General features: G+C 36.1%; 1 long non-coding RNA gene across 1 annotated transcript; it reads right to left on the bottom strand.

Moving 5' to 3' along the window:
* Nucleotides 1–19,433: 19,433 nt before the first annotated feature.
* On the bottom strand, nt 19,434–20,299 carry LOC122042850. The gene is made up of 3 exons (XR_006129376.1): nt 20,246–20,299; nt 20,071–20,193; nt 19,434–19,457 (listed from the first exon to the last, which is right to left on the bottom strand). It is a non-coding gene; the product is annotated as an uncharacterized LOC122042850 (long non-coding RNA).
* Between the last annotated feature and the right edge of the window lie 5,198 nt (nt 20,300–25,497).

The raw sequence follows: 25,497 nt of genomic DNA, 5'->3' as shown, positions 1-25,497 counted from the left end.
TCATAGCAATCCAAGAATGAACTTGTTATTCACGTTGATCAGAACAACATGAAAACACCCTTGGATAGCAACGCCAACAGCACGGACTAGAAGATGGATTTAGATGGATATAAAGCTTTATATATATATAGAGGCTACGATAGGGACCGAGAGGAGGAATTGGTTTTGGTCTCCCGATAAAATTATTGATCTCCCGCACACAACTTAATTTTATCAATAATAATTCATTCCACTAGAGAACTATTATTGAACTACCGCACCAATCCCAAATTACATTTTGGGCTCCTTCTTATGATGAGTGTGTTAGTCTCCCTGTGTTTAAGATAACAAATGTCCACTAATTAAGTAAGTTACTGACAACTCACTTAATTAATATCTAGCTCCAAAAGTAGTACCACTCAACTTCATCGTCATGTCGGACTAAGTCCACCTGCAGGGTTTAACATGACAATCCTTATGAGCTCCTCTTGGGGACATTCTCAACCTAGATTACTAGGACACAGTTTCCTTCTATAATCAACAACACACACTATAAGTGATATCATTTCTCAACTTATCGGGCTTATTGATTTATCGAACTAAATCTCACCCATTGATAAATTAAAGAAATAAATATCAAATATATGTGCTTGTTATTATATTAGGATTAAGAGCACACACTTTCATAATAACCGAGGTCTTTGTTTCTTTATAAAGTCAGTATAAAAGAAACGACCTCAAATGGTCCTACTCAATACACTCTAAGTGTACTAGTGTAATTATATAATCAAGATAAACTAATACCTAATTACACTACGACCTTCCAATGGTTTGTTCCTTTCCATCATGGTCGTGAGCTACTGTTTATAATTTATAAGGTACTGATAACATGATCTTCTGTGTGTGACACCACACACCATGTCATCTACAATATAAATTAATTGAACAACTACATTTATCATAAATGTAGACATTTGACCAATGTGATTCTTATTTCTAGATAAATGTTTATACCAAAAGCTAGGCTTTTAGTATACACTCCAACAATCTCCCACTTATACTAAAAGACTAAGCTGCTATATCTGCTGCCATACATCTGATTCCTAACCCTTCAACATGCCCATCAAAAGCTCTTGCCTTAAGGACCTTAGTGAAAAGATCTATAGGTCATCACCTGATGTAATCTAGGCGGCAACAACTTCTCCTCATTTATACGATTTCTCGTATTGGGTGGTACTTGCGCTCTATTGTGTTTACTTGCCTTATAGACTTATGGTTTCTTCGAGTTTGCTACTGCACCAACATTATTACAATAAATTGTAATAATCTTTGGACAAACCAGAAATCATATCTAAGTCTATCTTGAGGTTATTGAGTCATTCAACTTTTATGGCTACCTCAGAGGCTTGCCATATACTAAGCTTCTATGGTGGAGTCCAGAAAAACACCTATTCTTATCACTCTTCCATAGTTATGACATTACCTCCTAAAGTAAACACAAAACCCCGAGGTTGACTTATTATTGTCCCTATCCGATTGGAAGTCAAAATCCATGCAACCCACAAGGACCAAATTAACTGCCTTGTAAGCTAGCATATAATCTCTAGTGCATCTAAGGTACTTCAATATATGCTTTACTGCAGTCCACTGTCCTTGTCCAGAGTTACTTTGATATCTGCCAACTATGCCCTTGGCAAAACAGATTTCTTATCTCGTGCATAGCATTCATTAGGCTTCCGACAGCCGAAGCATAAAGAACTGCCTTTATTTCCTTTATCTCCTTTAATGTCTACATAGACATATCTTTAGATAAAGTTACTCCATTCTGAAAAGGTAAGAAACCTTTCTTGGAGTTTTGCATGCTTTAAAACGAGCAAGGATTTTTCCGATGTATGAAGCTTGGGATAAGTAAAATATTCTTTTCTTGCGATCCCTTATTACTTTGATCTCAAGAATATATACATTCTCCCAAGTCCTTTATATCTAATTGTTTGAACAACCATACCCTTACTTCTGACAACATTTTGATATTATTTCCAACTACCAAAAATGTTATCTACGTATAGTACAAGAAATACCACCACGCTTCCATCACACCTTTTGTATACACAAGACTTATCCGGTTACTAAATAAATCCATAGGTCTGAATTACTTTGATAAACCGGATGTTCCAAGACCTTGAAGCTTTGCCTCAGTCCATAGACTGATTGAGCTTTACACAAGATGCTCTTAGCCCTTTGCAATGAACCCTTCTGGTTGCTTTATATGGATGCTTTCTTCAAGACTTCCATTAAGGAATGCTGTCTTGACATCCACTTGCCAAATAGATAAAAGAATCCGGATAGACTTAAGCATGGCTACCAGTGAAAAAAGTTTCCTTTTTCATCAAGCCTTGCTTTGAAGGTTTCAACCTTCCTGTCTATCCCTCTTTTCCTATTATAGACCTTTTACACCCAAAGGCTTTTACACCACTTGGTGGTTCTATAAGCTTCCAGATTTTATTAGAATACATATATTCTAATTTTATTATTCATTACTCTTTGCCAAGATGCTGATATTTATCTTGGAGTGCTTCGTCATATGTCCGGAGATCGGGTTTATGTCCTTCAGGGATCGAGTCCAAAAACTCTCCAAAAACATGAATCTATTAAGGTTGCTTAACAACCCTCCCACTACGACAAGGCACTTTATGCAATTGTGTATCATTTGTGATACGTGTTGCAGTTTTCTTGTGGTATCTCATCTTGTACAGTTGGTACTAGGTTAGACATGTCCTTTATTATTTCCTTAAGAACAAATTTACTTATGAGCACGTGGTTCATTATATAGTCCTTTTCTAAAAATCACCATTGATGCTAACAATGACCTTCTGATTTTTAAGACTATAAACCTACTTTTGTTTATCTAGGATAACTTACAAACAAGTGAACTCCTATCCAACTTATCATTGTCTCTCTTTAACATATGTGCTGGATTACCCGAATCCGAATATGCTTCAAAATAGGTTTTCACCTATTCAGCAATTCTATATGAGTAGAGAGTTCTAACTTGGAAGGTACTATGTTCACTTTCGTTTTCAGAGTTTATCCTTAAAACAAATTTGGTAATTTTCTGAATAACTCATCATCTATCTAATTATTCCATAAGAGTCCTTTACCTTCTTTCTACTACACCATTCTGTTGGGGTGTACCAGATGCAGTTAGTTGGGATTGAAATCCAACTTCTGATAAGTGACTCCTAAAATCTCTCAAGAGGTACTTGCCACTACGATCTTCCATAGTGACTTTTTACTTTAACATTTCTCCGCATCAACCTTGTACTTTTTGAACTAATCAAAGTACTTAGTCTTGCGGTACATTAAGTAAATTTATTTGTATCTTGAATAGTTGTCTATTAAATAGACAAAATATTCAATACTACCTCTTGTCTGGATAGTCATAGGATCACACAAATCAGAATGAACCGTTTTCAACATATCTTTGACTCCATACCCCTTGGACTTAAAAGCTTCTTGGTTATTTTCCTTCCAAGTAAGACTCGTAGGTTGGAAAGATTTCCACTACCAATGAACCCAAAAGTTCATCAGCTACCAATGAATCCTACTCAAGTATAACCTAGCTTTAGATGCCAAAGATATAATTGGTTCATTTTCGAAGGTTGCTTTCTCTTAAAATTAGAAGATGTGTTACTAATTTCCATTTGTTGCATCGTGGGAGTTTATTGGATTATAAATTGTCAACCATCATACCAGAATAGATAACTTTCCTATTTTTCTTGATAACAACTTTGTTATCAAAATAGACATAATAGTTTAGAAACTGAAATCAGGTTCTTTCTAAACTTGGTACGTAAAGACAATTACTTAAAATCCATATTTTATTCTTATCAAAGGATAAACATCTCTCACTGCAACAGTTACCACTTTTACAGTAGTGCCCATGTGGACGGTGATTTACCTTTCATTTAGTTGTCGGGTTTCCTGGAACCCTGCAATGAATTGCAGACATGATTAATGGCATCTTGTATCTACACTCCAGGTTCTGGTAGATAACACCACTAGACATGTTTCAACTAATGAATTAAATACACCTAAATTGTTCTTAGTTCTAAGAAGACAGTCTACCTTAATGTCCAAGTCCTATTTCCAATCATTACAATTGGGACTACTAAGTCTTTTTCTATAGTATGACTACTAGGGATTGACAAACATCCTAAGAATCACAAAAACATTTGGTCAAGATCAACTCCTTAAAATCTCCATGAATTTTGTGTATACAAAATCAAGAGGAGATTTTATTCATTAATTTTATTATCTCGTCAACTTTACTTTATGACGAATAAAATTAATAGTTGATCTCTTTGATCAAATATTTGGTCAAAACTCTTTGAATTTAAAATAACATTAATTCCTCAAACAATATTATTTAAATTTACCAACACCTCAAACACCGTGAATTTTGCATGCCACGTTAGTGTGGACGATACAAATTCAACATTTGTAAAAGGAGGGTTTACCCATTAACTATCTTGTCAACGTATCTTTATGACAAATAAAATTATCTCAAACACCGTTAATTTTGTATGCCACGTTAGTGTGGACGTATACAAAATCAATCATTTGTAAGAGGGTTTTAACCCTTTAATTTTATTATCTTGTCAACCTAGTTTTATGACAAATTAATAGTTGGTTTCATTTGGTCACACAAATAATAGCAGGGACTCCGGTGGGGAGGATACTATTAGATGTGTCTAAGTGTATACCATTACTTGACACTAAGTCCATTAATAAGATTATGCCCTTCCGTTGGGAAGATCACACGCTCTTAATTAACTTCCTATAGTCATCCAAAATGGAAGTCTTGCTCTAGTGATCCACAAACAAGCTCATCCGTTATGGAGGAAGGCACTCGAGCCAACGCAAGCTTGTTTGCATCACTTACAAACCAAGAATGGAGACCATGGGATTTACTTAAAATCCTCTCCCACTTAGTTATTTATAAATGAGGAATTTTAACTATGCTAGCCTACTAAATATGTAAACCAACATGCACACACAGCACAATATAAAAGCAATAAATAGAAAATCTAATTTTCAACTATTATGACTTTTATCTCTAGTTGTCCTCCGTGTGTTGTCATCCCAAGCTGCTGCCATATTTGGCCACCGCTACCGGGTCTAGCATCCATCTTGCTCCTAGTTTCGCTGCGCCTCTGGTCCTTAGAAGGTTCCACGCTTTGCAAGATTCGATCCGCGACATAAATAGAATTTTACATTTTGATCCTATATTCCATAAAAGGAATGTACATGTATCTAGATCAAAAATAAAATCTTAATAAAACTAAATACAGCTCCTGCTGTATTTTAATACAATCATGCACACACAGATAAATGCCCTTGACATGTCCAAGGGTCCAATCACACACATAATAACTAAAAGCCATAATAGTTGGATCCTGCATCCACAAAGTTAGCACATCCTACTATTATCCTGCCTAAATTATGTATGACATGTGCATAATTAAACTAATACCAAATACACAGAGGCAAAACCCTAGCTCTGATACCAATTGTTGGTTGCTACTCGGAAAGCCTAGAGGTTCCACTGTACAAAAATTTTGTACAAAGGTCTGAACCTTTTCCTAGCTACCATGTGTTCTTTTAAATTAAATTTTGGATCGCCTGCGGAACTTAACACGTTTGATCCAAAACTTAATCTATTTGTTCTTTTAGGTTTTGACTTGGATCTCCTGCGGAACTTAACACGCTCGACCCAAGTCTCCTTAAGTTATTAATTCCATTAAATATTAATTTCCATAAAAGGTTCCCAGTACTGACGTGGCGAGGCACATGGCCTTCTTGGATATGGGAGCAACCACCACCGACTAGACAAAACCTTTTATAGAAATCTAATATTTAATTTCCTAAAATAACTTTAGGTTAACCGAAAAGAACAATCAAATCACAAGGAAAAATAAAACAAAAGAACACAACTTCGAAAAACATATTCGAAATACTAGAATCGTAAGCCTCTTGTATTTGGTATTATTTCCAAAAATAACTAGTATGATGCGGAAAGAAAAAATACTAGTTATACCTTTTAGAAAGACCTCTTGATCTTCTACCGTATTCCTCTTCTAACCTCGGACGTTGTGTGGGCAACGATCTTCCGAGATGAGAATCCACCAAAGCACCTTCTTCTCCTTTCTTCAAGTTTCGGCCAAGCACAAAGCTTCCAAAAGATGAAGATCTTTTTCCACCAACCAAGCTCCAAGGGATACAAGCTTTCTCTCCTTCTTCTTCTTCTTCTTCTCCAAGTAGTATCCGGCCACCACAAGATCTCCAAGCAAATAGAGAAGGTTCGGCCACCACCAAGAGGAAGAGAGGAAGAGAGGTTGGCCGGCCACAACACCAAGGAAAAGAGGGAGAGAAATAATAGAGGTTGTATCTTGTGAAGGCACCCTCACCCCTTCTTTTATATTCCTTGGCCTAGGTAAATTAGGAAATTTAATTACAATAAAATTTCCTCAATTCCCTTGACATGATTTAATTGAGAAAAAATAAAATAAAATTTCCCAATTTAATCTATATTGGCCGGCCACATCAAGATAAACAAATTAGACAAGTTTTAATCAACAAATTAAAACTTCCTAATTTGTTTTCGGAAATTTTAAAAAATAAAATTTCTCTAACAATTTATCCCTTCATGGTGATTTGTAAAAAAAAGGAAACTTATAAATTAAAATCTCTCTTTAAACATGTGGATGATTTATAAACAAGGATAATTTTAATTAAAATCTTCCTTAAAAAATATCTCCACAACAAGAAAGATTAAAACTTATTCTCCTCTTAATTCCATGTGACACATCAGCAAAGTTTCTCACGTTGATATAATTTGCAAGCAAGCAAAAAAAAACATGAGTTGGTTTAAAACTTCTCATGTTGACTTAGTTGTCAAGCACTTCTCACGTTGATTGCAAGCAAACTAAAAACGTGAGGCAACTTGGAGTTGCTGTTCTTGTTTTAAACAAACGGCATCTCATAGCAATCCAAGAATGAACTTGTTATTCACGTTGATCAGAACAACATGAAAACACCCTTGGATAGCAACGCCAACAGCACGGACTAGAAGATGGATTTAGATGGATATAAAGCTTTATATATATAGAGGCTACGATAGGGACCGAGAGGAGGAATTGGTTTTGGTCTCCCGATAAAATTAAGCATCCCGTGTTCGCCCCGAACACACAACTTAATTTTATCAATAATAATTCATTCCACTAGAGAACTATTATTGAACTACCGCACCAATCCCAAATTACATTTTGGGCTCCTTCTTATGATGAGTGTGTTAGTCTCCCTGTGTTTAAGATAACAAATGTCCACTAATTAAGTAAGTTACTGACAACTCACTTAATTAATATCTAGCTCCAAGAGTAGTACCACTCAACTTCATCGGCATGTCGGACTAAGTCCACCTGCAGGGTTTAACATGACAATCCTTATGAGCTCCTCTTGGGGACATTCTCAACCTAGATTACTAGGACACAGTTTCCTTCTATAATCAACAACACACACTATAAGTGATATCATTTCTCAACTTATCGGGCTTATTGATTTATCGAACTAAATCTCACCCATTGATAAATTAAAGAAATAAATATCAAATATATGTGCTTGTTATTATATTAGGATTAAGAGCACACACTTTCATAATAACCGAGGTCTTTGTTTCTTTATAAAGTCAGTATAAAAGAAACGACCTCAAATGGTCCTACTCAATACACTCTAAGTGTACTAGTGTAATTATATAATCAAGATAAACTAATACCTAATTACACTACGACCTTCCAATGGTTTGTTCCTTTCCATCATGGTCGTGAGCTACTGTTTATAATTTATAAGGTACTGATAACATGATCTTCTGTGTGTGACACCACACACCATGTCATCTACAATATAAATTAATTGAACAACTACATTTATCATAAATGTAGACATTTGACCAATGTGATTCTTATTTCTAGATAAATGTTTATACCAAAAGCTAGGCTTTTAGTATACACTCCAACAAGAAAAACTCTGTCTATGCATGTTTAGGAAGATATGGCTTCAACTTGGTGCATTTGGCTTAGTGGAACTAACTGAAGCTACCCTTACGAATCCTAACTGATTAGACCAAAGTTTTATACTAAGTTCAGTGGATAGAACTATTTGAAATTTTTTGAAGGTATGGTTACTTTAATGATGTCCAGGTGACTCACCATAGCTCAGAAGTTTATACAAAAAATGCATATTTGTTGAACCCAAAGCTAAACTTGAATCTAATACAAAGTTAAGCCAAATCCTAAAATTTAACTTAGCGCATCTCATAAAATTATAGGATTCCCTGATTAAAAATATAGATAGGGTGAGATGACTAAGGATTTAAATTTAAATTTAAATTAAATTGAAAATTAATTAAAACTAAACTTAAACTTAAACTTAAACTTAAATTGAAACTAAATAAAAAAATGACTTTGAAGGTGCCTTCGAGTCAATCGAAGGTACCCTCGCAAGGGCGGGAAACTCCCCCCCCCCAATCGATTGAAGGTGCCTTCAATCGGTTGAAGTCGCCTTCCATACCACCTTGAAGGCGCCTTTGATGAAGCTGAAAGCCCCTTCAATATTAATTTTTCCAGCGAATATAGCGGCACTCTGTTTGCATCTTTGGCCGCAAGAAGGTGCCTTCTACTGGTAATCTTCACCACTTATTCACCTTTTTCCCTCCAAAATCTCAAGAATGCCTCCTCGGTACACCATAATCTAACTATCCCTAGCCCTAGCAATTCCCCATCTATTGATGCTAGGTTTCCCTCTAAGCGGCTTAGATTAGATTTTCTGAAACATACATATGTTGTATTAAAATCTAGGTTTTCGACTAGGTCATTCTTCACTAGATACTGTACACCTATCATCGAAATTATCGATTACTATCAATTAGATAACTTAGTTTACTGTAGTTATTCAGTAAACTTAGATCTGTGTGCCCAATTTTATAGCAATCTGGTTAAGATTGATGACCTGACCTATTCCACTAGAGTTGGTGGGAAAGACTTTCAGTTTTCCCCCACTCTATTGTATGATAACTTAGGACTTAGGAGATCTGCTTGCCCATTTTGTACTACCCTAGTAGGGATTTGCCATTTGGCGAACCCTACTCCTATATTACATTAGATACTATCTACATGTATTTATGTGGGGAGGAGAGATTATCTACAATCATTAACTTTAGGTCACTCTCACTCAGGGTATAAGACTATATTTTATATCGAGTTCTGACCACCTGTATTCTGTCAATTACATCTCACGACGTTGCGATAATGCGATCATCTCATTCATTCTTCTTGTATGCACTATGCCAACGCCTTGACATCGACATTGCATTTCACATATTCCACAATGTCATTCATGCGTCCAATCTTGTCATTAGGTTTTAGGTTCACATGCCATATTGTCACATTCTGACATACATATTCTCATCCATAGGGGTAGATATTGTTGGAACCCTGTGATAGTTTTGATGTGATCAACCAAGTTAAAGTTAGATTCTGTTATATTTGAACCTTGTGTCTAAGTGTGCAGGAGCTTAGGAATACAAGAAGTCGAGAAGAAGACGCAGCTAGCGAGAAGGATGGCATGGGAAGAGAGTCGACGGGCTTGGTGCATCTGAGGGACGAGGTGCTGCAGAAGAGTACACCGGTGGATGAGAAGAATGTGCGCGATGCTCCAAGGGATGAGAAGCTGAACCAGAAACCTGCTCGAGGAGAAGACTAGGAAATGGGTTCGGCTGAGTCCTATCCTGAATGGCCATGATCACCTAGGCAATTGGAGCAACATAAGAGCAAAAGGTGGCTATAAGTGCTGCTGGAGGCGCCTTCAAAGGGAGTTGAAGGCACCTCCGCACCTTCACTGTGGAAGGCGCCTTCGATAAACAGTACGAAGGTGCCTTCCAGCCCTATGGAAGACGCCTTCGACCAGGCTGATATTGCCATTGCCAAAGGATAAAGCATTATCCTTTAGTGCCTCACTGGAGGCGCCTTCCAACCTGTTGGAGGCACCTTTCAGCCACGTATATATAACTTTTCCCAAGGGCTATAAAAAGACCCCTGGACCTAGGAAATAGAAATCAACTCTTGTAATCATTTCCTAATAACTGTCTGAGCTTTTCAACTATTGTAAGAGGCTTCTCCGCCTTCAACCAAGGAGATTTTTATTGCGCTTTCACTTGCCTTGGATTAACAACCATCTAGGTTATAACCAAGTAAATCTTGTGCCTCTTCTTTCTAGTCGTTATTTTAATTTATCATTATTGTTGCTTTTAATTAGAGTTGAAAGAATGGGAAAGGTGTTTGGTTTACTTTTTGATAGATAAACTCAACCCCCTCTTGCTTGCCCTAACTGATCCAACAAGTGGTATCAGAGCCCAATCACCTCAGAAGGACTAACCGCCGACTGAAGCACCGAAACGATGGATGGACCGACAATTTACCCACCAAAGTTCGAGGGATAATTTGCGTCTTGGAAGAAACGCATGGAGGTATTTTTTAAAATTGATTTTGAATTATTGTTAAAATTAAAATATGGATTTGTAGCACCAAAATAAAAAGAGGAGTATCAATGGACCAAAAAGGAGCAAGCATATTTCGTCAAAAATGGACAAGCTGAATTCCATCTACTCAGAATGCTACCTCTGCAAGAAGTCAACAGAATCAACACCTACAAATCATCAAAGGAACTTTGGGAGAAGTTCCTAGAACTATACGAAGGTATGCCCGAAGCCAAACTCGTAAAACGAGATCTACTCCGGAACCAAATAAGCAATCTCCGAATGGAAGAAGGCGAATCGGTTGCTCAACTACACGGAAGAATTAAGGAGCTAATTACTAGCTTAACGAACCTCGGTGAAACGGTAACTAATCGGGACACACTAAGGTATGATTTAAATGCGTTCCTGAGAACACCAGAATGGACATCTATAGTAGACTCCTACTATATCTCCAAAGATCTCGAGGTGAGTACTTTAGAAAATCTTTTCTCCACTTTTGAATTATACGAATCTCGGTGTGCAGGACAAAGAAAGGGGCTGAGTTAGAACATTGCCGTAAAGGTAAGAATGGACGATCTAGACTCTGAAGAGTTAATTAATGAAGATGAAATGACTTTAATGGTAAGGAAATTTAATAAGTTTATTCGATCTAATAAGTTTAAATCCCAGATGAAAAAGGATTATCAAAATAAAAGGAAGGTCTGATACTACAACTGCAATGAAGAAGGGCACATCAAGGATGAATGCCCTAAACTAAAGAAGAAGGAGAAAGACAAGGGAAACATACCAAAACAAAAGAACTTGAAGGCCACATGGGATGAATCATCATCCTTTGAGTTCAAGATCGAGGCCTTCTCTGGCCTAGACCTAATGGCAAACTATCAAACAAAAGATGAAAGTAGCTCAGAGATGAGCATCGATGAAGGGGAAGGATCATCAGAAGAAAGCTGCGATGAAGGGGGAGCATCAGATCACGAGGTAAGTGAGGTACGTGCACTATCTCCCGAGCAGTCTTTTAATTTTATCAAAATGCTTTTTAAAAATTTGTACAAATTAGAAAAAGAAAGTATTGATTTAAAAATACAATTAGCTAATGCATGCCCTCTAGAATTGTATGATAATCTAAAATTAAAAAATAAAAAATTGAAAAATGACCATGCATGCTTGAATTTGAATAATTGTCAAAAATAAAAAATTAGAAATCATAATAGGATAAACTGATATTTACGATTTCATAGGGGTCAGATTAGAAAGATCCCCAGAAGTTATATACCTCCAAAATTTCTGATTAATCCAATAGATAGGAACCTATATTAGGTTCCAAAGTCATGCTTAGACTAAAATTTTTTAAAATAGGGTTAAAATATCAGTAAGGAAATTAAATATTATTTTCTTTAAAAGGCTTTGTCTAAAAAAATAGTTATTATTCCAATATCCAAAAATGCCTAGTACCTCGCCACAGCCTGGAATCCAATTAGTGAATTTAATATTTAATTGACTAGCTGTTAAACGATTTACTGTTATTTAACAAGTTTTTTAAAAAAGGATTAGTCGAGTTTTTAGAATTGACAAAATATTTTCTTTAAAACTCTATCTTGTCGAATACAAAGTATGACTTTATTGAAATTTTTTTAAGTCCCCTAAAAGTTATTTCAAACTTTCTAACTTTTTATGTTATCTTCCTATTTTTTTATGTGATCAAAGGGGGAGGAATAGGTACAAGTTTAGGGGGAGATTTTAAAATTTTGAATTTTGTAAATTTTGAATTTTGCAACATTATACTTAATGTTCCTAACATATTATTATTACAATTTCTTTACAATACTTTTATTGCATTATTTTTACCCTAACTTGAACCTGGGTTGATGCACATCAAAAAGGGGGAGATTGTTGGAACCCCGTAGTAGTTTTGATGTGATCAATCAAGTTAAAGTTAGGTCTTATTATGTTTGAACCTTGTGTCTAAGTGTGCAGGAGCTTAGGAATACAAGAAATTGAGCAGAAGATGCAGCTAACGAGAAGGATGACACGGGAAGGGAGCCGACGAACTCGGTGCATCTGAGGGGATGAGGTGCTGTGGAAGAGTACACCTATGGATGAGAAGGACATCCGCGATGTTTCAAGGGATGAGAAGCCGGAGCGGAAGCCTGCTTGAGTAGAAGACCGAGAAATGAGTTCGGGTGAGCCATATCCCGAATGGATATGATCACCCAGGTGATCGGAGTAACAAAAGAGCAAAAGGTGGTTGTAAGTGTTGCTGGAGACGACTTCAAATGGAGTTGAAGGCGCCTCTGCACACCTCCGCACCTTCACTGTGGAAGGTGCCTTCCATGATTGGAAGGCGCCTTCGATGAGCAGTATGAAGGCGCCTTCCAGCCCTATGGAAGGCGCCTTCAACCAGGCTGATATTGCCGTTGCTAAAGGATAAAACTTTATCCTTTGGTGCCTCATTAGAGGCACCTTCTAGCCTATTGGAGGCACATTCTAGCCACAGATAACTTTTCCCAGGGGCTATAAAAAGACCCATAGACCTAGGAAATAGAAATCAACTCTTGTAATCATTTCCTAGCAACTGTCAGAGCTTTTCAACCAGTGTAAGAGGCTTCTCCGCCTTCAATGAAGGAAATTTTTATTGCGCTTTCACTTGCCTTGGATTAACAACCATCTAAGTTGTAACTAAGTAAACCTTGTGCCTCTTCTTTCTAGTTATTATTTTAATTTATCATTATTGTTGCTTTTAATTAGAGTTGAAATAATAGGAAAGCTGTTTATTTTACTTTTTGATAGATAAACTCAACCCCCTCTTGCCGACCCTAACTGGTACAATAGATATGACACAGGGTACGAACACTCCCCTTAGCATATATGATTAGATTGGTCAGTGTCAGTTTGTATTAATGCATATAGACATTACTGCTCAAGGGGGGACTAGCTTTGAGAGTGGGACCACATCCAGATATACTAGGCGGGGATGAGGATGAGTTTCCGCCCATTATTCCCGATGAGGGAGAAGATTTGCTAGCCTTTATGATCGAGGAGCTTTATGGATGCCCTATGACTCCTACCCAACCCTTGACCTCGCTATCTGTCGAGGACCGACTGGCTCGACTCGAGGAGTCCTCCGTACAACTTTGATAGTCAGTCTCAGATGAATTTAGAGTCATTCAGGGAGAGATGACTACCGACTTCTTTGCTCTCCAGGAGGAGATGATCACTGGCATCTAGTAGATCCTACGGACTGTACGAGCACCTAAGCAACCTCCACCACCTCTAGCTGATGATGATCAACTTTGACTTTATTCATTATACAGTGCATGTTTTGGATTCTGTGAATGTTTGGACATATACTGTTTGTCACTCTTTACCTCTGTTGCTTGATCGATCTAGGAATGTGTTTCATAGAATATGACTACTACTCTTCAAATAATTTCCTAAAATAGTTTGTAAATTCTAGAAAAAATTCTTACTTGTATTTTTTTTTTAAATTATCATTTTCTTAGACTTTCAAAATTGGTGTTAGCCTTAGTCTAGGTCAAATCCATAGAAAATATGATCCTATAGATCTAGAACTTGAGCATCTCACAAACACACTAGGTCTCCCTTGATTGTGTATTCAAACATCTAGAATGGCGTGAGATGCATAGGCAGATTGTTTAAACTTAAGATGTTTATATCAGTGCATCAACACAAGTTTGGGCGTGAAATACCAAATATTACAGTGATCAAGTTAAGTAATCCATTTTGTAATCAAACACTAACTGGATGCACTTACTTAACTTGACTAACCAAGTAAATATTACTATCTTCTGGTAGTTAGTTAGTAACTAATGGTTAGACATTTAAGGATGATTTTCTAGAAGGATATTGTTTTTAAAACATACTAGGTCCAGGGGGAGGTAATTTGAAACCAACTTGTAAAACCTTCTTTTATCCATTATGAAAAGTTTTTTTTAACACTTTTTGAATAGTTAAAGTGTTTTGAAAGTTGTGTTGCAAAAATATTTCTAAGTTAAAAATTCTCAACATTTCAAAAATACTTCTAAACTAAAAATTCTTATTTAAAGTATTTTTGAAAATAGATTTCAAATTCTTGTTAAAATACTTGAAACTCCTTACCAGAACTTTTGAGAATTATGCTATGCCTTTACAATAAATTTTTGAGAAATAATTTATAAACTCTTGACAATTTTGTTTTGCAAAATCATGCTTTATAAAATTGAAAATATTTTGAAAGCTACTTTGAAAATTATTTGCGAAAGTTAGCTTTATAAAATTTTTTTGCAAATAAAATTGGTTACATTTACTCCTTCCCCCTATAATCCTGAGGGTGCGTTTAGTTCAAGTTATCATGTATAACCTTGGTTATGTGATTACCAAGTAATCACATAACCAAGGTTATGGGGAATAAAACATAACCAAATGTTATTTGGTTCAGCCTAGGTAATACAACAAAAACTTGTTTGTTTGAAGATTTTAATTAATAACCTAATTTAATATTTTACTATATTACTCTTAGTTACAAAACCAACCATATATATCTTTTAAACTCTACGTTTTTTTTTTATTTTTAATTTTTCACATTTTATCTTTATTTTTATGTTTTTTTTATTTTTTAAATTTCTTTTCATTTTTTTTAATTTTTTATTTTTTTAAAATTTTTTAAAGTTTTTTTTTTAAAATTTTTTAATGTTTTTTTTTTTATTTTTATTTTTTCTATTTTTAAATTTTTTAAATTTTTTACTATTTTTCTAATTTTTTGTGGTTTTTTATTTTTTTCCCCATTTTTTTAATTTTTTTTTTACATTTTTTCTATTTTTAAATTTTTTTAATGTTTTTTTTTATTTTTAAAAGTTTTTTATTTTATTTTATATATTTTTTATTTTTTTTCTTTACATTTTTCTTTTTTTATCACATTTTTCTTTTATTCGAGGGTATTTTGGATAAAAATTTTTTGTTAACCCCTGAATCAAGAAAAACCTCAATTTTTTGAGGTTTTTCGATTTCAGGTTGCATGCCCCTTTTGTTCACGTGTCGGGCATGAAATATTACTCGGGAATCATTGATTATCTAAACCAAATAGGATTTTTGTTGATAACCTTGGATGGATAACCAAGGTTATTAAAGATAACCTCCAACCAAATGCACCTTGAAAGTTTTTTGTTACAAAAATATTATTACTTTCCCTAATTACTTAGCATATTTTGCATCTGTTGATTCATTCTTCTACTCATGTTTTTTGATGAATGTCAAAGGGGAGGGTCAGAATTTAAGTTAGAAAAATCACATTAGAACAAAACTAACTAACTTAACTTAAAATGATCAAGGGAACAAAACTAACATTGCTTCTCTTAAAATCATTTTTGTGTTTTAATTAACATATATTTTTTCTAACTTAACCCAAGTTATCATTGTATCTAAAAGAGGGAGATTGTTGGTGCAATTTGCACTAACGATTTAACTCAGGTTTTGATGAATGACAAAATGAGTTAAGTTAGGTGCTATCGTGATCTAATGAATTTACCGAGTATGCAGGTTTCAGGATGTTTGATTCCCAATTGGCAGTCAAGATGTTCGATTCTCGATTAGTGAAGCTCGGATGTATGATTCCGGTAAGTCAGGATGTACGATTCCCGATTGAAGAAGACCAGATATGCGATTCTGGCAAGTCGGGATGTACGATTTCTGATTGGAGAAGACTAGATGTGCGATTCTGGTAAGTCAAGATGTACGGTTCCCGATGAGTGAAGACCGGATGTTGGATTTCGGTAAGTCGAGATGTCACTACAACAAAAACTGCAAACGACAACGGATATTATCCGTTGTCGTAGGGTCAAAAAACTGTTGTAACTGAGGGCGTTGTAGAATGTATTGCCCTACGACAACGGTTTTGAATCCGTTGTCTTTGTAGACATTTGACAACGGTTTTTATCCGTTGTTGTTTATATGCTCAAAATTTGTTTACGAAGGATACGACAACGTTTTAAAACCGTTGTGGTAGATAATTTCAACAACAGAAATAAACCGTTGTGGTAGACTCTTTTTACAACAGATATAAACCGTTGTGGTAGATAATTTTAATATGTTTTACAACAGATAAAACTGTTGTCTTTTATCACTTTTTATATATAAAAAAAAATTCATTGTGGTTATGCACTTTTTACAATATTTCTAACCGTTGTCTTTAATGTTCATGTTGTAACATGATAATAACAAACAACCAATCTTTATTTAATATAAACAAACCACCAATACAAAACTAAATATTTACTATATTCAATCCATGAAAATGTTATCTTCAAATTTCAAAAATTAACTACACACGGAAATTAACAAACAACCAAGCTTTAAGCTTCTGCTTCCATTTCAAGGAGGCCTCTTTATGATCCAGAATTCTCTTCTTCTTCGCTTTAATGAATTGTAGGAACTTCTTGTAGTCCATTTGATACTATAGAAGAACAACTTGAAACCTGCATATCCATGAAATGAGGTAAGATCAAAAGACAAGCTCAAAATTAAACATGTGCAAGATCAACCTGAGTTTCGTATCCCATTTCAAGAGAAGTTATGAAATCATGTGCATGAATTGTTTTAGCAGCTTCTTCAATCTGATCAGATGTAGCAGATCTTCCATAAGCTATATTATCCTTGATGCTCAAACTTAACAAAGTTGGTTCCTGGGTAACTAGTCCAATTTGACTTCTCAACCATTCCAACTTCAGATGTTTTATATCTCCCCATCCAATAGAACTTCACCTGCATCAAGAAATCAAGACGAAACTGTCAAGCATCAATGAAATGTACATTAGTGTATGATAGGAAAACATAGTCAAAGAAGACAAACCTAAGGTAAGATCATAGAAACGCTCCATAAGAGGAATTATACTACTTTTTCTAGAATCATTCCTACCAACAAGGACCACAATTTTTCTAGCAGGTACATTTTGGTAAAATCCACTCAGTATGAGAATTTCTGGACGTGAAAGATAGTTGAAGTAAACATTCCTGAACTCAATATTTCCTTGCATTGTAGCTAAGGTACTTCCATCCTGATTAAGAGAAGAATTTGAACAGCTTATCATCTCAAAAAGTTTGTAAGCAACAATTCTCCCTTGCTCAAATGAATAGAAATTGATAGCCGCTTGATTAAGTCGCCTGAAAATGACAGACTTAATGAGAATGAAAGATATCCTAGAGAGAAAATGAAAAGATATACTGGAGATGAATGTAGATTTCATAACAAAGCTTACTTACAGGCTACTCAAAATTACAGCAAACAAAGTTGTAATAATTTCTCCACCATTAGCCTTTCTATTCGAAATCAGAAACCTCCCAACCCAAAGTTGTAAAGCACAAGAACGTATAGCAATACCATATGTGAAGTCAAGACCAAGGCCTTGCACTAGACTAAATTTGTACGGCTGAACTACAAAATACAGCTAAGTTGTTGAATTTCCCAAAGTTCCTTCTTGTCTATGTAGTAGCTAGCTGGTGCTTCACCATCGAGTTTTCTAGATGCTTGTCTGGACAGGTCTTTTATCTGAGCTCTCTTCCTGTCTTTGAAGGAGCTGTTTTGTGTGGCTACCAAGATAATTATATTATCCAGTACTCTGGAAGTGCCTCATGAATTTCTTCCTCCCCTGCATCCTCCCTGCATTTCTTCCTCCCTTGCAGACACCAAATTGAAAAATAAAACATTGAATATAATAGACTCTTTGTAACTTCCTCTTCCAAGAAGTTAAGGTTTTGTTTTGGCACTATTTGGCACACGTCATAGTATGTTGAGATTTAATCTTATAGTATTTAATTTTGTCACCCACTAGTTTAATTATTTCTAAATATAAATATAATGTATCAATTAAAAGTCAACTGAACTAATATATAATAAGTTATGCAATACAAACTTATGCAATACAAGCAATTTAACCAACTTAGAGTTGTCTTGGTAGCTTCCATTGGAAAACTTATGCACGTAGCTTTAAATTCACAGAATAAGTTTATATTCGATCAATAAATTTCATTGACCTTGCCATTGAGTTTATAAATAATCAATCAAGAACATTTTTAAAAGATACTCATAATCCCAGTCAACATGCTACAGAATCCATCTACTAACTCAGCCGAATCACTATACGACGAGCTTATTTCCCGGAGGCAAAGTTTAATAGACAAAACAAAAAAAAAATTATAAGGACACCACAACTTTACCTATAATTAAATTCACAAAATGTTCAATCAGCAAGATAACACATGGATGTATATTAGGTATTGACATCAAAACAAAAGATAAGAACAAAGAGAGGCAATAAATAAGGGAAATATGAGCCAATTCTGCTCATGATAGAAATGCAAGAATGAGGTATTGGGCAAAGGTACGTGTATAATTTATTTCATGGAACATCAAATGTAGAAACAGAGTTTTTTTTTCCTTTAACCAAACATTTAAAAAAAATAGAAATTTCTAAAGCATGACATAACTGCCCAAATCTGCATTGGATATAGATACTTGGATAATGACACTCAAACAGTGACACTAAGAGTGAACAATCACTAATCCTATTGAACACATGTACAATTTGTAAAAATAGTCATGTCAAAGATTGCGATCATACTCATGTTGAACTATATCAAGTCCAAGTAACATAGACATGGAACAGTTGTAGCACTGACACCATATTCAACCACACAAGCATTATCATACTAGAGATTTGAATGAACATTAGTTATCAAATTTCGTAAACAGTAAGCAGTAGAGTACTAGCCTTGTATGTTAAACTTGTTGAATGTACAATATCTCATAAGAAAGTTTACCTTTAATGCTATCACAATAATCACATCCAGTTCTTTTCTGCAGGTACTTCCTTTCACTATCTTCTTTCTTCTCATTTCTTTTCTGCAGGTAGAGAAAGTACAACAACTAAGTTGGCATCATGAACCCACCAAAGAAAATAAAAGCAAAGCATGCCCACATAAAGTCCCACAATATCGAGATGTTCTAGCAATACAGAAGAGTAGATTAAGGCAGTAAGCAATGACCTAAAACTGGAAATATGAAATACTTGGAACAATAGCTGAGAAAGATGTTTCTGACTGAGCAGATTTAGTAAAGGGTAAGATCAACTAGTTACGTCTAGTAGCTGCTAATATTAGACCAAGCTGGCGACTGCTTGATTTACACAAAATTAATGACACCTCCAAACATCATAGGGATCGGATGGCAAAAACAACTTGCCTTTTTAAATTACAATGTAAGTAGAACAAGAAGGATGGACAAGCATAAGCAACTTTGCTTGTATGATAAATTAGCCAAGTGTGATTTGTTACACTGCTATAGAATATGTGACAGTAAGTTAATTACTCCAATTAAAGATAATATTTGAGAATCACTTAGAATATGATTTTTTTTTAAAAAACTAGGATGATAATAGGATGATGTTAAAAAAATGAAAATAATAATTAAGAAAAAGTTTGAGAATACGATAGGGTCAAGACCTATTTGAACATACCTGATATGCTTCGTGGTTAGCAACAATCCTCTTTATGATTGTACTAGTTGTGATGCCCAAAGGACTTTGTGGTTGCTTGTAGAATCCCATAGCCATGGGAACAGCGTATGGATTTGAATCCTCCTACACAGACAAAAAAAATTGAGTAGTTATATCATTCAAAATCATACAGTACCTTTAGGAAATCCATATTTTCAGCTATAGTTCCATGAACAACCAATGAGATATTAAATGTGGTAGTCTATAGGTACACAAACAAGAAAGGTCAGCTTAATCTAGTAGGTACCACCACAAATGCTGGCCCATGTAGAAATTTGTTGCTGAAAAACAAACGAACGAAGCAAATAAATAGCCAACACTCATACAAGCATCCATATACTGAAAAATAATAAGAAAGATATTAATATATAATTAGTACCACAGCATTCAAGTTCATCAGCCAAATTCTCAGACTGACAATCAATCTACCTAATAGAAATTATCTGTATATTTAAAATTGTCATATAAATGTCAGAGGTTACAAATGCACAAACAAGTACAAACAAGTACAAATGTCCCCTCACAAAACAGTCTTCCTTTTTAAGTTTTACATTTTTCCTTTGCTACCATTAATATAAGCATATGTTGTACTTCTACCTAATCTACAAGAATATACTAGGATGATTTAGTGGATTTGATGCTACATGGCTAATGTTGCATAGAATTCATAATATTCAGGTGTTTTCTATAAAGAAATTTCAAATTTTAGTGATGCTAACAATACTTTGAAATCAAAATGTTCAGAGAAAATAGAATGATCATGACATTACTAAATAAGGGGAGCTAAGGCAACAAATTGAATCTAAATACCAAACATAAGAGAAATAGATTTCATGTTCAACAACGAATCAGTATAGTTAAAGTACCAATCTCCAATACTTGTGAGAAAATTCAACCAAAAAAAGTTAGCACTGCAACTTTTGTCGGGCAATTAAAAATTTGATTTTGACAAGAGCCACATTTAACTTGGTATTTGGTACTTCAAAGCTACCAACCTGACTTTAAAATCACCTATTAGATTAGTAAATCTATCATTTTTTATCGAAAACATTTTTTCTAGGTTAACCTCCAATTCAGTATAAAGTTTTTTTAATTTTTTTGTATTGAAGCATGATCATATGGCTAAATTGCTATTACTTATCACAAGTATGATAGCTTTGTAGATTGATTTTTAATCTTAAATGTTATAGATTCAGAGGATATCTCCTTTTTATTAATACTAAATTTACAGGAGAAGGAAGAAACAATGAAATAAGAACTACCAAATCTGAAGCTCCGTAGCTTCCACCATTGCTGCTGGTATACTGCCAAGTGAGTGTTGTCGTCATTTTTACTGAGATGAAGAGGCTTCACTGGGTAGACCCAACTGCCGCTTTACACAACCAGCGCCCCGATTTATTCAGGAGAAAAAGGAACAATCAAGATCTGCACTTGGTGAAAGAGAAGTGACAAAAGATCAAACCAGGGGAAAACCTACACCGGCTTGTGACATTTAGTAGTTGATCTAACCGAACGAAAACTAAGGAATTAAGAAAATACGTTTGTTAAAAATCAGAGTTTAATATACACATGGCTATTTTTCCCAGATCTGATGATTTCTCGTGGTTTCAGAAATTTTGACGGAAGTCAAACCTGATCCAAGCTAGAAATCACTAGATACATCTGACCCAAAGAGCTCTTCCCAACATCGCAAAGAGCTCGTGTGTGCCGTTGTATAGGGAAACAGGTTTGAAGAACCCTCTGCCGAGGCCAGACGGCGAAGCGGTGGCTTGCGTCCCGGAGAAGGCGACGAAGACCGCGTCGTCGCTCCTGTCGATGACGAAGTTGGCGCTACCTGCATTGGCACGCAAGCAGCGGGTCCAGGCTTGCGCCAGAAGAGGGGAAGATGCAAGGAGCGCACCAAGGACATGGCTCGTCTCGAACCTTTAGGAGGCAAAGGTAGACAAATCAAGAGTGAGGGTGAGAATGAGAGAGAGAGGAGAGCACACCATCGTGGAGGAAGATCCAATGATCGACAGGATGGCGTGAAGATATTGTATGGGGAGAGGGAAAGAAAAATGGCTTAGGGTTGGGGAACGCGAAGGGGAAAATAAGGCGTCGAAAAAATTTACAGAGAGAGGGAAAGCAAAACCGCAAGGGGAAATGACAAAAACGAATATAGTCAAAGACAACGGTTTTATTAAAACTGTTGTCGTAGCCCCTAAAAACGCGCTTAAAGACAACGGTTTAAAAAACCGTTGTAAAAAGTGTTGTTGATTTAAAAAGAAGTCGCTCAATGACAACAGTTTTCATAAAACCGTTGTCTTTTATATTTAATGGGGAGTTCAAAGATAACGGTTTTGGCAAAAACCGTTGTCTTTGAGCAAATACGCAACGCTTTCTCTTAAAACCGTTGTCATAGGGGTGTTGTCTTTTAACATTTTTGTTGTAGTGTGTGCGATTCTCAATGGATGAAGACCGGATGTGCGATTTTGGTAGGTCAGGAGATGTTCAATTCCTGAAGTCTAGATGTGTGATTCTAGAAGTAACTCTACACTTGGTAAGTAGAGGTAAGTCACTGGAGGAGAGTGACCAAGTGAGGACGCTTCCCGGTTCAAAGGGACAGTAGGCGTCAGTTCGATTTAGGTTCATTTTGGACACCTAAATTGAGACCTTGACTAGATCCTGGTCTCAGGGAGAGAATCTAATTACTACTCTTTATTATTACTGTGCTAACATTTATCTTGAAGGTTTATTGGACTAACATATTTTGCAGGGTAAGAAAAGTACAAAAGGCCTAGGGTACTATTCACCCGAGACGCCTTCCAAGAGATGGAAGGCGCCTTCAAGCATTTGAAGGTGCCTTCACACTATTCATGGAAGGTGCCTTCAATGCTATGGAAGGCACTTTCCACAGGTTAAAGTTTGACTTTCTCGACGATAAGTTTCAACAAGTTTTGGGATCAGATATGTCCCATTGGAGGCGCCTTCAAGGCCTTGGAAGGCACCTTCCATGCTCAATAAAAGAGGTGCTTACCCACAATTTGAAAAATAACTTTGATACAAGCTACTATGCATCCAATTGGGCTTCCGTCTACTTCGGCTCTCTACAGCTACTCCAGAAAGTCTACCTGCCACCAAGCTACGCTTCCGAGACATCCGATCATCTCCGACAGACCGATTGCAACACACCGAGTACTCCAACTTGTTGGTAACCTTTTATTAAGTGTTGCATTTCTAATTATTACCATTTTAAAAGGGAAGTGTAGGTTGTTACACTGTCTCTATTTTTGTAAATCACCTCTTCCGGCGGTTCCGGAAGAGACATTTAGTGGATTACCCATCGATAGGTTCGCGAGACCTGAGTCTTAGAGTAGGAATTGCCGTAAGCTCCGAACAAGGTAAATCGTCTGTATTTTTATGGTATTTTCTATTTTTGATTGTTTTAGCTGCGTATACTTTGTTTTTAAAATGAAAAAGAACTAGTTTTTAAAAATCACGTGATTCACCCCTCTCACGTGTGACTCGATCCAACAGAAGGTTCTATTGAATACCTATGTAATAACAGAAGAATATTTTCTGACAAACGGTTACTATTCTCTGACAGGCTATTGCGATCCTTTGGTAATGTGGTCGGATATTTAGCTGAACGGATACATACATAAGAGTATAATACTGAGTATGGTAGTATGAACGACTCTTAAGACTGCTAAGATATAGATTATGTAATGCTGGAAATTCGATTATGAAGTAATGGGAAGCCAAATCCCCTAGGTTCAGACGATTCTTAAAACTGACTGACCATATACAGTGATATGGGTTAGGTTTCATGGATCCCCGGTGAGGAAGGGAAAGAAGATAGCCGAGTTGAGAAGTAGACCAATATTGGCCGGTATATGCCTCCAGGGAGGTAGACCAATATCGATCAAGATATACCTCTAAGGAGGTAGGCTAATATCGGCCAGGATATACCTCAAAGGAGGTAGGCCAATATCGATCAAGATATACCTCCAAGGAGGTAGGATAATATCGATCGGGATATACCTTAAATAAGGTAGGCCAATATCAATCGGAATATACCTCCAGGGAAGCAGGCCAATATCGGCCGATATATACCTCCAGGGAGGTAGACCAATATCGATCAAGATATACCTCCAAGGAGGTAGGCTAATATCGGCCGGTATATGCTGCCAAGGAGGTAGGCCAATATCGACCGGTGTATACCTCCATGGAGGCAGGCCAATATCGGCCGGTATATACCTTCAGGGAGGTTGGCCAATATCGATCGAGATATACCATCGGGTAGGAAGGCCAATATCGGCCGAGATATACTTCCAAGTAAGTAGGGAAATATCGACCGAGACATACCTTGAAAGAGGTAGGCCAATCTAGGCTGGATAATACCTTGAAAAGAATATATCAATATTGATCGAGATTACATACTTAATAAAAGACAGTCCAATATTAGCTAGGATAATAATAAACTTAGAGGGGGTACGGACAGGTATTGCCCAAGAAGCCTCATGAGAGGTAATAGTAATTGACCAAACCTAGTTTAGGTTCAGTTTTGACCGATCCAAGGAACAATATTATATCAGGCTATCCATGATGTAGCAAAATAGGAGGAGCAAGTAGGAACGATAGATACACTTGGAAATAACTTGTGAAATAGGACAGAAGTAAATAGTTCAAATAAAGTAGTTTAATGAAAATATTTGCAGTGTGTGATTACATAACAGGTTTTACATATTTGGCGGGAAATGTGTTTTTAGACTTTTCTGCAGGTACTAGACGACAAAGAAGGTACATCTGGGATACAAAAAAGATTCCTTAAAAGTCATTTACCACAAGTACACAGCTTACGTCATCTCATAACAAACTCTAACAAACCGGGGTCCACTTCATGAATACGGAGGTTATATGAAGTGGTATAAAAAGGGAAATCCTCTCCGTTGGCCAGGTAAGTTCACATCATTGCGCACATTCATAACCCTAATTCTCAACTATGGTTCATCTTCTTCTTCTTTCTTCCTTATACACCGAGAGAGATCACTGACTTGAGCGTCGGAGGGCCTAGCCAGGGATTCCACCCCAGTCTTAGGTCACTGACGATAGTGTTGGTTGTTCTCTTGTGCGCAGGAAGCCTTGGAAGCTCCGGATCTGGGTTCTATCCGGTCGGATTTCTTTATCGCCATTGGAGCTTCGCATCAAAAGGACATTCCAGGATTTCATCTTCTTGGATCCGCTTTGGGTTTCTCGGATCGACGTTCTACACCAGCAGTAGGTTTTTTCTCCCGGCTCTCCGTTTTGTCAAGCTTCTCAGACAGGATCAAATTTGGTACCGTTTGTGGGAACTTCACCTGAATCTGAGACTACAAGATGGAAGAGGCTGGAAAATCAAATCTACTC

Source organism: Zingiber officinale, chromosome 1B (assembly GCF_018446385.1).
Source record: "Zingiber officinale cultivar Zhangliang chromosome 1B, Zo_v1.1, whole genome shotgun sequence".
Lineage (NCBI taxonomy): Eukaryota > Viridiplantae > Streptophyta > Magnoliopsida > Zingiberales > Zingiberaceae > Zingiber > Zingiber officinale.
Note: the sequence above shows the minus strand (reverse complement) of the source record. Positions and strands in the feature narration are given on the sequence as shown.